Source organism: Dendrobates tinctorius, unplaced genomic scaffold (assembly GCF_039654945.1).
Source record: "Dendrobates tinctorius isolate UK_male_01 unplaced genomic scaffold, ASM3965494v1 ptg000070l, whole genome shotgun sequence".
Taxonomy (NCBI): Eukaryota; Metazoa; Chordata; class Amphibia; order Anura; family Dendrobatidae; genus Dendrobates; species Dendrobates tinctorius.
Genome location: NW_027361738.1, coordinates 24,372,614 through 24,383,531, shown reverse-complemented (window position 1 = coordinate 24,383,531; position 10,918 = coordinate 24,372,614).

Genomic DNA, 10,918 nt, shown 5'->3' with positions numbered 1-10,918 from the left:
CAGCATGTCTCTTCATACGCTCCCCGGACTTCTTGAGAGCTTCTTTAGTCTCGGACCAGACCTTGGAGAATTCTATGGCCAGGGAATCCGCTGCAGGCACACCTGAAGCAGTGGATATCGGCAGTGGAATACCGGGATGCATCCCAAACACTACAAAAAATGGAGACTTAGCTGAGGACTCGCTGGAATGATTATTGTAGGAGAATTCTGCCCAGGGGAGGAGATGGACCCAGTTATCCTGGTGCGCATTTGAGAACAGGCATAAATATGATGCTAGCACCTGATTGACACGTTCCACTTGCCCGTTGGACTGAGGGTGGTAGGTGGAAGAAAAGTCCAATCTGACCTCCAGAAGTTTGCATAAGGCTCTCCAAAATCGAGAAGTGAATTGTACACCACGATCCGAGACAATATACTGTGGGAAGCCGTGAAGGCGGAAGATATGCTGCATAAAAATCTTCGCCAACTCTGGAGCAGAGGGCAGTGCTGGAAGAGGAACAAAATGGGCCATCTTAGAGAAGCGATCGACTGCCACCAGGATAGTCGTACATCCGGAAGAGTTAGGCAAATCGGTAACGAAATCCAATGCTATATGTTGCCACGGAACCAAGGGGATCGGCAAAGGAAGCAGAAGACCGGAGGGTGGCCGTCTAGGAACTTTGAACTTGGCACACGAGGAACAAGACGCCGTGAAGTCAGTTACATCCTGACGAAGTGAAGGCCACCAATAAAAACGAGCAATGAAGTCCAGTGTCTTCTTGATTCCGACATGCCCGGAAAGTTTAGAGGAATGTCCCCAATGCAGCACCTCTCTTCTGTCTGCCTCAGAAACGTAGGTCTTGCCTGGAGGAGGAGTGATTAGACTCACAGGGGCCACCGTGATGATCTTGGCCGGATCGATGATGTGAGTTGGTTCCTCTACCAAATCAGGAGACTGCAGAGAGCGGGACAATGCATCAGCCTTGACGTTTTTAGGTCCGGGACGAAAACGCAGCTCAAAATCGAACCGGCCAAAAAAGAGAGACCATCGGGCTTGTCGGGGATTCAGTCTGTAGGCTGACTGGAGGTATGCCAAATTCTTGTGATCGGTAAAGATGGTAAACGGGTGGACCGCTCCCTCAAGAAGATAGCGCCACTCCATGGCCAATTTTATGGCTAACAACTCGCGGTCCCCGATGGAGTAATTACACTCGGCAGGGGAGAAGGCCTTCAAGAAAAACCCACAGGAAACCAGTCGTCCGGAGGAAGATCTCTGAGAGAGAACTGCACCCGCTCCTGTGGATGAGGCATCGACCTCCAAAACGAATGGCTTGTTGGCCTCGGGTCGGTGGAGCACAGGGGCTGTTGCAAAGGCTTGTTTTAACCTGGAAAAGGCCTCTTCAGCCTCGGAAGGCCAGGACGAGGAGTTGGTGCCCTTGCGAGTAAGACTGGAAATGGGTTTGATGAGAGATGAAAAGTGTGGCACAAACTGCCGATAATAATTGGCGAAGCCGAGAAACCGTTGAATCGCCTTGACCCCTACCGGACGAGGCCATTGAAGAATTGCCGACAATTTCTCAGGATCCATCTCCAGCCCAGAATCCGAAACAATGTAGCCTAAGAAGGGCAATGATGACTGCTCAAAGAGGCACTTCTCAAGCTTCGCGTAGAGGTGATTCTCCCACAGGCGCTGCAGTACCAGACGAACACTCCTCCTGTGGGATGCCAGATCCGGGGAAAAAATAAGGATGTCATCTAGGTACACGACCACGCAGGAGTACAGCAGATCTCGGAAGATGTCATTAACGAACTCCTGAAACACTGCGGGAGCATTGCAGAGACCGAAGGGCATAACAAGATATTCATAATGCCCATCCCGGGTGTTAAAGGCTGTTTTCCATTCGTCGCCAGAGCGGATGCGGACGAGGTTGTAGGCTCCGCGTAGATCAAACTTCGAGAAGATGCGGGCTCCACGTAAGCGGTCGAAGAGTTTGGTTCCAAAATTGTACTGATGTAAAGTAGACATGTGGGAAATGTTACTTATTAAGTATTTAGTGTGACATATCTCTGTGAATTAAGGGCATGAAAACTCAAAGTTGGAAAATTGCGAAAATTTCTACTTTTTTTTGCCAAATTTCCATTTTTTTTCACAAATAAACGCAAGCCATATCAAATAAATTTTACCACTTTCATGAAGCACATTATGTCACGAGAAAACAATGTCAGAATCCCCAGGATCCATGGAAGCGTTCCAGAGTTATTACCTCATAAAGGGACAGTGGTCAGAATTGTAAAAATTGGCCTGAACATTAACATGCAAACCACCCTTGAGAGTAAAGGGGTTATGGATTTAGTATCTACCCAATATATTAGTAATTAATGTGTTCAGTAGAATAATACTATTCCAGATGGATTTATTTCTACTAATCTTCAGTGTTTTGTTAAAAACTTTTCATAAACTGTAACCAAAGCAATCATCCATTTAGACATTGACTGTTGCACAGTGGTCACAAATGATCCACAGTTTTATTCTTTCACTTTTAATGAAATTATTTTTTCAATATCCGTATATTATTTTAAGTACAGTTAATTCCACACTGAATTCTCAATAATCTACATTGCTCTGTCATGAGGGGCCATTATAATAAAAGTATTCTTTGACCTGTGTCTAATGAAACCTAGACAGCAGTCTTAGTTGTTTCTCAGGCTCAGCAGTAGACGATGCTTTTAGGTATGTATTTGCAGGTTGTTGCTTCTTCTTTTATATTTCTTCTTCAAGGAAATTACATGTTTCAACCAAAATCAGGAACTTTTTATTTCCTGAGCCAAAATGAGTCTTGAATGAGTTAGCACAGGTCAACATTCATGGGCACTAAGGACACAGCCAGAGAGATTGGCAAATAAGTGTCCATTACTCGAATTCTTGACAATGAGACATAATTATGTTACAAACAGAAGAGTGATAAGTTGGCTGTCACACCTGAATTACACACCAAACACATAGAGTCATATGTCCTTAGGGTCCTTTCTCAATAAGTGGTACAGTAATAATACACTATAGTATAGTCTACTATGCTACTACATACAGTAAAAAAGAAAACAAAAAAACTTGCCAGCAAAATGGACACTGATTTAGCATACTATGCGTCGGTTTGAAAGGGTCTACGAATACATTTAGAGTTTTCACAATGCATACCCCAAAAATAGTGTGCAGACTTAATGGAAAGACACTTTAAAACCCATTTCAAATACTCATACTGCTTTTAGCCATTGGGTTTTCAGCCAGAAAAATGCATATTAAAAAACTCTGAATGACAATTAATGCCCCATAGGTAAAAAGCGTGTCAAAATCAGTACAAAAAAAAAGCAGAAAACTTTGTTTTGCTACCTTTAGTCACATGAACATGGTGTCATAGAGTTTCCTTTTACATTTCTAACCTTGCAAACTGCACTGATATTGCAGGACTAGAAGTATTTCTGCAGTTTCTTCCTTGGTAAAGGCTGGGGAACCCTTTGGAGTTAGAGGTCCTTTTGCTCAGTTGAACCTCCCCATTACACTTTTACATCAGGTTTTGCTTCTATACTGTTCTTCATTTTTGCTAACACCAGCCAATAACATATAAATACAATTGTATCTTCATGTGTCTGCAATTGTCAAGGTTTCTCCTGTTGAGATCCATTTCTAGTATCAACATCCTTGGTCATAAAGAATTCCTGCTTGGTCTATTTAACGGCAGCATGGGACGTATTAGATTGAGGTTGGGGGAGTACATTGACGCATTTGATTTTTCATCTAACTAACACCATCTAAATTTAGTCAGAGTTAAATATTTAGCATGGGTGGAATCTTTTTTTTTTTTTCATTTACTTAAAAAATTTGTGTCCAAATCCCTACAAGCTACATCTGCTTTTGGCTATTTAAATCCCAAGCACATTTCTAGAAAGTAATCTAAACTGAGTATGTTGTTTACATAATATCAATTTGCATGTAGAACACTAATGAATTCTGCAAGCTGGCATCTCAATCAGCTGTGAGCCCGAGGAGCGAGATTTATGGTGTCAACAGTACCGGATCTTTATTATAATTTCCAATTTTCTGTTTCCTTATTCTTGATGTCAGTGTTTGCTCCATTTTACAATATATTAATAAATATTCTAACATTTCCATGCATTGCTCTTACATCTGGAAGGTTAAAAATAAACCTAGCAAATTCCATAACGCAAGCCTAATTATTTAATAAAACTTGTGCCTCAAAATATTTAGACATGGATTCAGTTATCATTCATGGTGATCAAAATTCCCTAATGGCTATTATAAGTGTCCCAGATTGGGTGCTGATTTGAGGGCATGATGTTATTTGGCTAGATTCCAAATTCAGAGGAATCCAAGCCAAGATGGGACTTCTGCCTCCTTGGGTTCTCTATTTAGCATAAAGGAACCTATAATGGCTGTACATAGGTAAATGTAGCAGGATAAGTAAATCAATAGTAAATTAACGCAAATAAGACAAGCTTGAAATGGTGACATCATGTTTATTAGTTAACGACATGACCTACTGTCAGCCAATCAGTTCTATGTAACTCGATTATAATATTATTTTCATCTCAACATGAATGGGTAAAGTTGCAAAGTGAATTGGGCTTCATTTGCTTTAGACCCTGCAAGTACAGCTTTGAAGTTGTCCAGATCTCTAGATCTAGCGTTCGTTGGTCTCTCCATGCTACTCTAAAGCCCCCGTTACACACTGCGATATCGCTAGCAATATCGCTGTAAAGTCATCGATTTTGTGACGTTGCAGCGATATTGCTAGCGATATCGCTGCATGTGATACTTACCTCCGACCGGCTCCCCCGCTGGTTATCGCTGATCGCGCAAGAAGCTCCTGGATCATTCCTCGTCGGCCACTTCCTGCGGCGCTTCCTGTGGTGCCGACGAGCGACGTGTGGAGCCGGGCGGGAGGACGCAGGATCGCCGCGTCTGACAGGTAAGTAGCGATCCCCGTCCCCAGCGATGTCGCTGGTGAGATCTGCCTGAGTGGCAGCTCACTAGCGACCACCTAGCGATGCACCAGCGATCCTGACCGCGTCATATCGCTGGTCGGGATCACTGGTGCATTGCTAGGTGTAACGGTACCCTAATACTGCAGAGGAAAAGCGGCCTCTGCATGCGACAGGTAAAAATGTGTAGTTCCAATGTACATGCTAATGTAATTCATAAGGATTAATTAGTCACATGTGAGGAAAAAGAGTGTGTTTTCTTGAGGCTCAGACTGGCTAGTATAAAACAAATTAGCAAAAAAAACAAACAAGTAACAGCATTTAGACTATACTATTTCATCCACTGGAGTCCCGTAAAAAAAAAAAAAAAAAAGATACCATCGCCACTAAACAGCATCCACCAAAGGCATCTGTTAAACATATATTTCATGAGCTTTTCATGATGCATGCATTATATACTTTCCATTATAGTCTATGGTTGATACGTGGCGTCTTATACCCATATGCTCTAATACAGGGGTCTCAAACTTGGTCCGATAACTGGGCCACAAATCAAAATAATTTGAATTTGTTGGGCTGCATTCCTTGCATAATGATATTGATTTTAGTGGTGCTATTTTTTTCTGTTCGGCATTTTGATAAATTTTTATAACTTTTTTTTGGCCTTGTTTAATGAAAAAGGTACATTTTTTGCATGTTTTTATTTCTTTTTTATGGTGTTCATTGTATGGGTTGTGTTACAGTTTTACAGATTGGATAGTTCTGGACCCGGTGATACCAAACCTGTACTTTTTTGCTTACTTTCTTTGTTGCATAAAACAGCATTTTTACTTGCAAAATATTTTACTGTTATTTTTTACATACTTTTTATTATTTTTTTTTTCTTTTCCTTTTGACTAGTGTATATATGGACTGTTAACATTTACCTGCCTGATCACTGATCTAATATTCTGGAATACTTCTGTACTGCACGATATTAGATCTGTCAGTGTTACACTGATACTTTGCCTGTTAGACCTTGCTTATTGCAAAGCCTTACAGGCCACCGCAGCAGGCTGACCCTGAGGCCATTACTTGGCCTCGGGTTGCCTTTATGCTATCCTGAGACTGTCTCGGTGGATCCGGTGTACTGTGGACCACAGATGACAGCCTAATGGCCGGGTCGCTTGTTTGAAACCCCTACTCTAATGGCATCTATTGTATGGAAAAGCTCATAAATGTCTTATACTGTATGAGTTAAATGGTTGCTAGTATACTCTATGTATGAGAGATGTGACTGTTAGACATCCATCACAGCCACCATATAAACTATATGTCAGGGTAGGAACTTCACAGTTACACATGATGGTACATTACTTCTGTTACATGTAAAATGAACAACCAGATCACAATGGGGATATCTATCTTTCCTTCATGTGAGGACCTTCCCGCCTGAGATGCGTCACTACTACTTCTCACAGTTATTCCCAAAGCTCATTTGATGTGATCCACATGCTCTTTGTTGTGGCACTGCATCTTCAGCTTACCATAGGGGATAACACCTGTCTCAGCCTGGCCATCTTCTCCTCTATGACACTAAAGGGTATGTCACACTAAGAGATATTGCTAGCAATATCGCTATAACTAGTGACGTTATAGCGATATTGCTAGCGATATCTCTGTGTGTGATACTTACCTACGACCCGCTCCCCCGCTGGTTATCGCTGATCGCGCGAGAACGTTCAGGACTGTTTCTCGTCATCAGCTTCCTGTGGCGCTTCCTGCTGTGAGGACGAGCGACGCGTGGAGCCGGGCGGGAGGACGCAGGATCGCCTGGTGTGACAGATAAGTAGCGATCCCCGTCCCCAGCGATGTCGCTGGTGAGATCTGCCTGTGTGGCAGCTCACTAGCGACCACTTAGCGATGTACCAGCGATCCTGACCGCGTCATATCGCTGGTCGGGATCGCTGGTACATCGCTAAGTGTGACAGTACCTTAAGGTTTGTCTACACGTCTCCTTATCTAGTATAGATAATGCTTGCTGGAGGCTTCCACTTGCCTGACATAAGGATCCTTCTGCCACTTAATCCGTGATTATTTCAGAATGTGCTATCCAAGTATGGTCTCCCTTCTTGGCACACAACACCCTTTCCAATGCAGATCTTCTAACATTAAGATCATAAGTCCTTCTCTTTACAGTACTCTTCCCTCTCTGCTTCACAAACAGGAACCTTGTTCCTATTGCCGACTTAGCTGCTCACACCATGGACTGGCGCCCAGTAGCTAACCCTGTTCAATGGTAGTTCTTTGCTGCAGGCCTCAAACTATATAAAACAATATTCAAAACAAGGCAATGCATTATATTACAAAGAGAACTTCAAGGGTTTGGGGGGGAAGTGTCGACAGCTTCTCTGCTCCTTACAAGGGAAATGCCTCTGTCTTCCTCATTGAACACATTTGCAGATATGTAAGTGGTTATCGCTCCTATTTCTAACATAGTGTCAGGGTGATGCGTATACAGTATCTACTCACTGATATTTATCTTTATCTATCCCTTTGGGAATCAGGATGTATTCTGAATGAATTTGGATTTTGCTAAAGCTGGATGAGATTGAATTAATTTTACAACTATGCTTGGTCCAGGTAAATGCTCTTACCAATTTATACATTAACTGGAAACTAAAAATGAGAACAAGGCCAATTTTATTAAGGGCCTGTCACACTAAGCGATATCGCTAGCAATATCGCTATAATGTTACTGGTTTTTGTGACGTTATAGCGATATTGCTAGCGATATCGCTGTGTCTGATACTTACCTCCGACCGCTCCCTCGCTGGTTATCGCTGATTGCTCGAGAATGTCCTGGGCCGTTTCTCGTTATCAGCTTCCTGCTGTGACGACGAGCGACGCGTGGACGCGGGCGGGAGGACGTCAGGATCGCCGCGTCTGACAGGTAAGTAGTGACCCCCGTCCCCAGCGATGTCGCTGGTGAGATCTGCCTGTGTGGCAGCTCACTAGCGACCACTTAGCGATGCCCACTTAGCGATGCACCAGCGATCCTGACTGCGTCATATCGCTGGTCGGGATCGCTGGTACATCGCTAAGTGTGACAGTACCTTTACTTTCAATCTTTTAAGGAATGACGGCACATGCTTGATCACATACTGCAATCATTGGTGTGAAGTATTGTTTTAAGAAAATCTAGTGCTCCAGCCAGTGTACTGGTGTTCCCATTGTTTCAGGGCCACATCCCACTGCAGCCCATTCTACAGTATGTCACAGTACCCTAAGGCATTGTTTCAAAATAACCCTACTTGTAGCTTTCACATTCAATAACATTAGTTTGTCCAATTCTGTTGAGATTCATTAGCACATTTACAAGTGGTCTTATACATAATCATTTCAATGAAAGCTTTTTAGGGATTTAAACCTCATAAATAGTTAACTCTTTGTCACTTAAGTACAAAACTGTATGAGATCAGAACGTCAGGTTTTGCTCTTTGTCATCATGGGTCTCACGCTATAGTTAGCAGCCTTTGGGAGAATTTGTATGACAAATTACTTTAAAAAAAAAGAGGAAGTTTTTACAGTCACCTTTCAAGGTAAGGAGGATGCATTCCACAGACTGGACAAGAACAAAGAAGACTGTCTGCCTAGGGAGGAGGAGGGATAACCCCTGGTGTGATATTAATTAGACCCAGGGGGCGCATGGCCTAATTCCTCTGTTTTTAAATTAAAATCCTGAGCAAACGTCACTTGCTGCTATAAACAAACAAACATAGGCGGATGCTGCACTTTCTGCCCTGACTTTCATTGCTGGTTTTATGCTGCATGGCTTTGAGAAGTCTATATGTTAGTATGTATCCCACTCGTAAAAATAATATTCCGCAGATTATTAATAGTTGTGCATTATTGTGCACAATACTATGATTTGAATGCATCAAATCCATACTTACTATCTTTTGCAAAGTGATTAAAAAAGAGGAATAAAAAGTGTTGCACTTATCAGGCCTTTCAAATGTTTTTTTTTTCTATTATACCCTTCTTATTCACATAGCAAATGCCTGAGCCTACCAAATGTGAAGTGCAAATACTATATGTGACTCCTCTCAGCACATCCTAAAATGATGAAAAATCATGCACCAAGTATGGAATGGACAAGGCAAAATCATGCACCAAGTATGGAATGGACAAGGCAACTGTTAGGTGGATTCATAACTGGCTTAGTGATCGGACCCAAAGAGTGGTCGTAAATGGCTGCACATCCAGTTGGAAGAATGTCTCAAGTGGGGTACCACAGGGCTCTGTCCTGGGCCCTGTATTGTTCAACATCTTTATCAACGATTTAGATGAAGGAATTGAGGGTAAACTGATTAAATTTGCTGATGACACAAAGCTAGGAGGGATAGCTAATACTAGAGAAGAGAGAGAGAGGATTCAAAAAGATTTAAATAAACTGGAGAAGTGGGCAGCAACTAACAGAATGGTTTTTAACAGGGAGAAATGCAAAGTACTACATCTGGGCAATAAAAATGGAAAAAACATATATAGAATGGGAGGAATAGGGCTAAGTGACAGCACATGTGAAAAAGACTTGGGTATACTAATAGATCACAGACTGAATATGAGTCAACAGTGTGATGCAGCAGCAAAAAAGGCAAATGCAATTCTAGGATGTATTAACAGAAGCATACAGTCTAGATCACGTGAAGTCATTATTTCCCTCTACTCCTCTTTGGTCAGACCTCATCTGGAATATTGTGTCCAGTTTTGGGCACCACATTTTAAAAAAGACATCAACAAACTGGAGCAAGTTCAGAAAAGAGCGACCAGAATGGTGACCGGTCTGCAAACCCTGTCTTATGAGGAAAGGTTGCAGGATTTGGGAATGTTTAGTTTGGAAAAGAGAAGACTGAGAGGAGACTTAATAGCTGTCTACAAATATCTAAAGGGCTGTCACATTGTAGAAGGATCAACTTTATTCTCATTTGCACAAGGAAAGACTAGAAGCAATGGGATGAAACTGAATGGGAGGAGACACAGATTAGATATTAGAAAAAACTTTTTGACAGTTAGAGTGATCAATGAGTGGAACAGGCTGCCACGAGAAGTGGTGAGTTCTCCTTCAATGGAAGTCTTCAAACAGAGGCTGGACAGACATCTGGCTGGGATGATTTAGCGAATCCTGCTTTGAGCAGGGGGTTGGACCAGATGGCCCAGGAGGTCCCTTCCAACTCTACGATTCTATGATTCTATGATTCTATGAATTTGGTAAACAAATACAGAACCTAGACCAGACCCCTTAAATAAATACAGGCCTTTGACCAGATCCTTTGAGCAAATAGATTCCCTGAACTAGTCCCCCTAAACAAATACAGACCCTAGACCACTTTTCCAAAACAAATATAGACCATAAACAAATACAGACCAATAGACCACACCCACTAAATAAATACAGACCCTAGACCACACTTCCTAAACATAGACCATAGACCACACCCTTTAAACAAATACAGACCATAGACCACGCCTAATAAATAAATACAGACACCAGATCAGATGTCCTAAACAAATATAGAACTCAGATCAGACCCTCTTACCATATACAGATCTCCAACCTTAGCACCCAAAAATACAGACAATATCCATAAACAAATAAAAAAAAAACATTCAAACTTTAAATACAAGACCCAGACCAGACGCATAAACAAATACACACACTAGACCAATAAATAAATACAGTCCACAAACTAGAATACCTAATTACATACTGTATACAGATGTCAGACCAAACCAACCTTTATACATACCCCCTAAATAAATACAGCTTACACATCAGGCAGAATAAACAAATAAAGATCTCAGATCAAACCACCCAACAAATTCAGATTACACACCAGACCCCCTAAACAAATCTAACCAACTTGTATGCACATCATACATGGCAGACCGGGTACACATA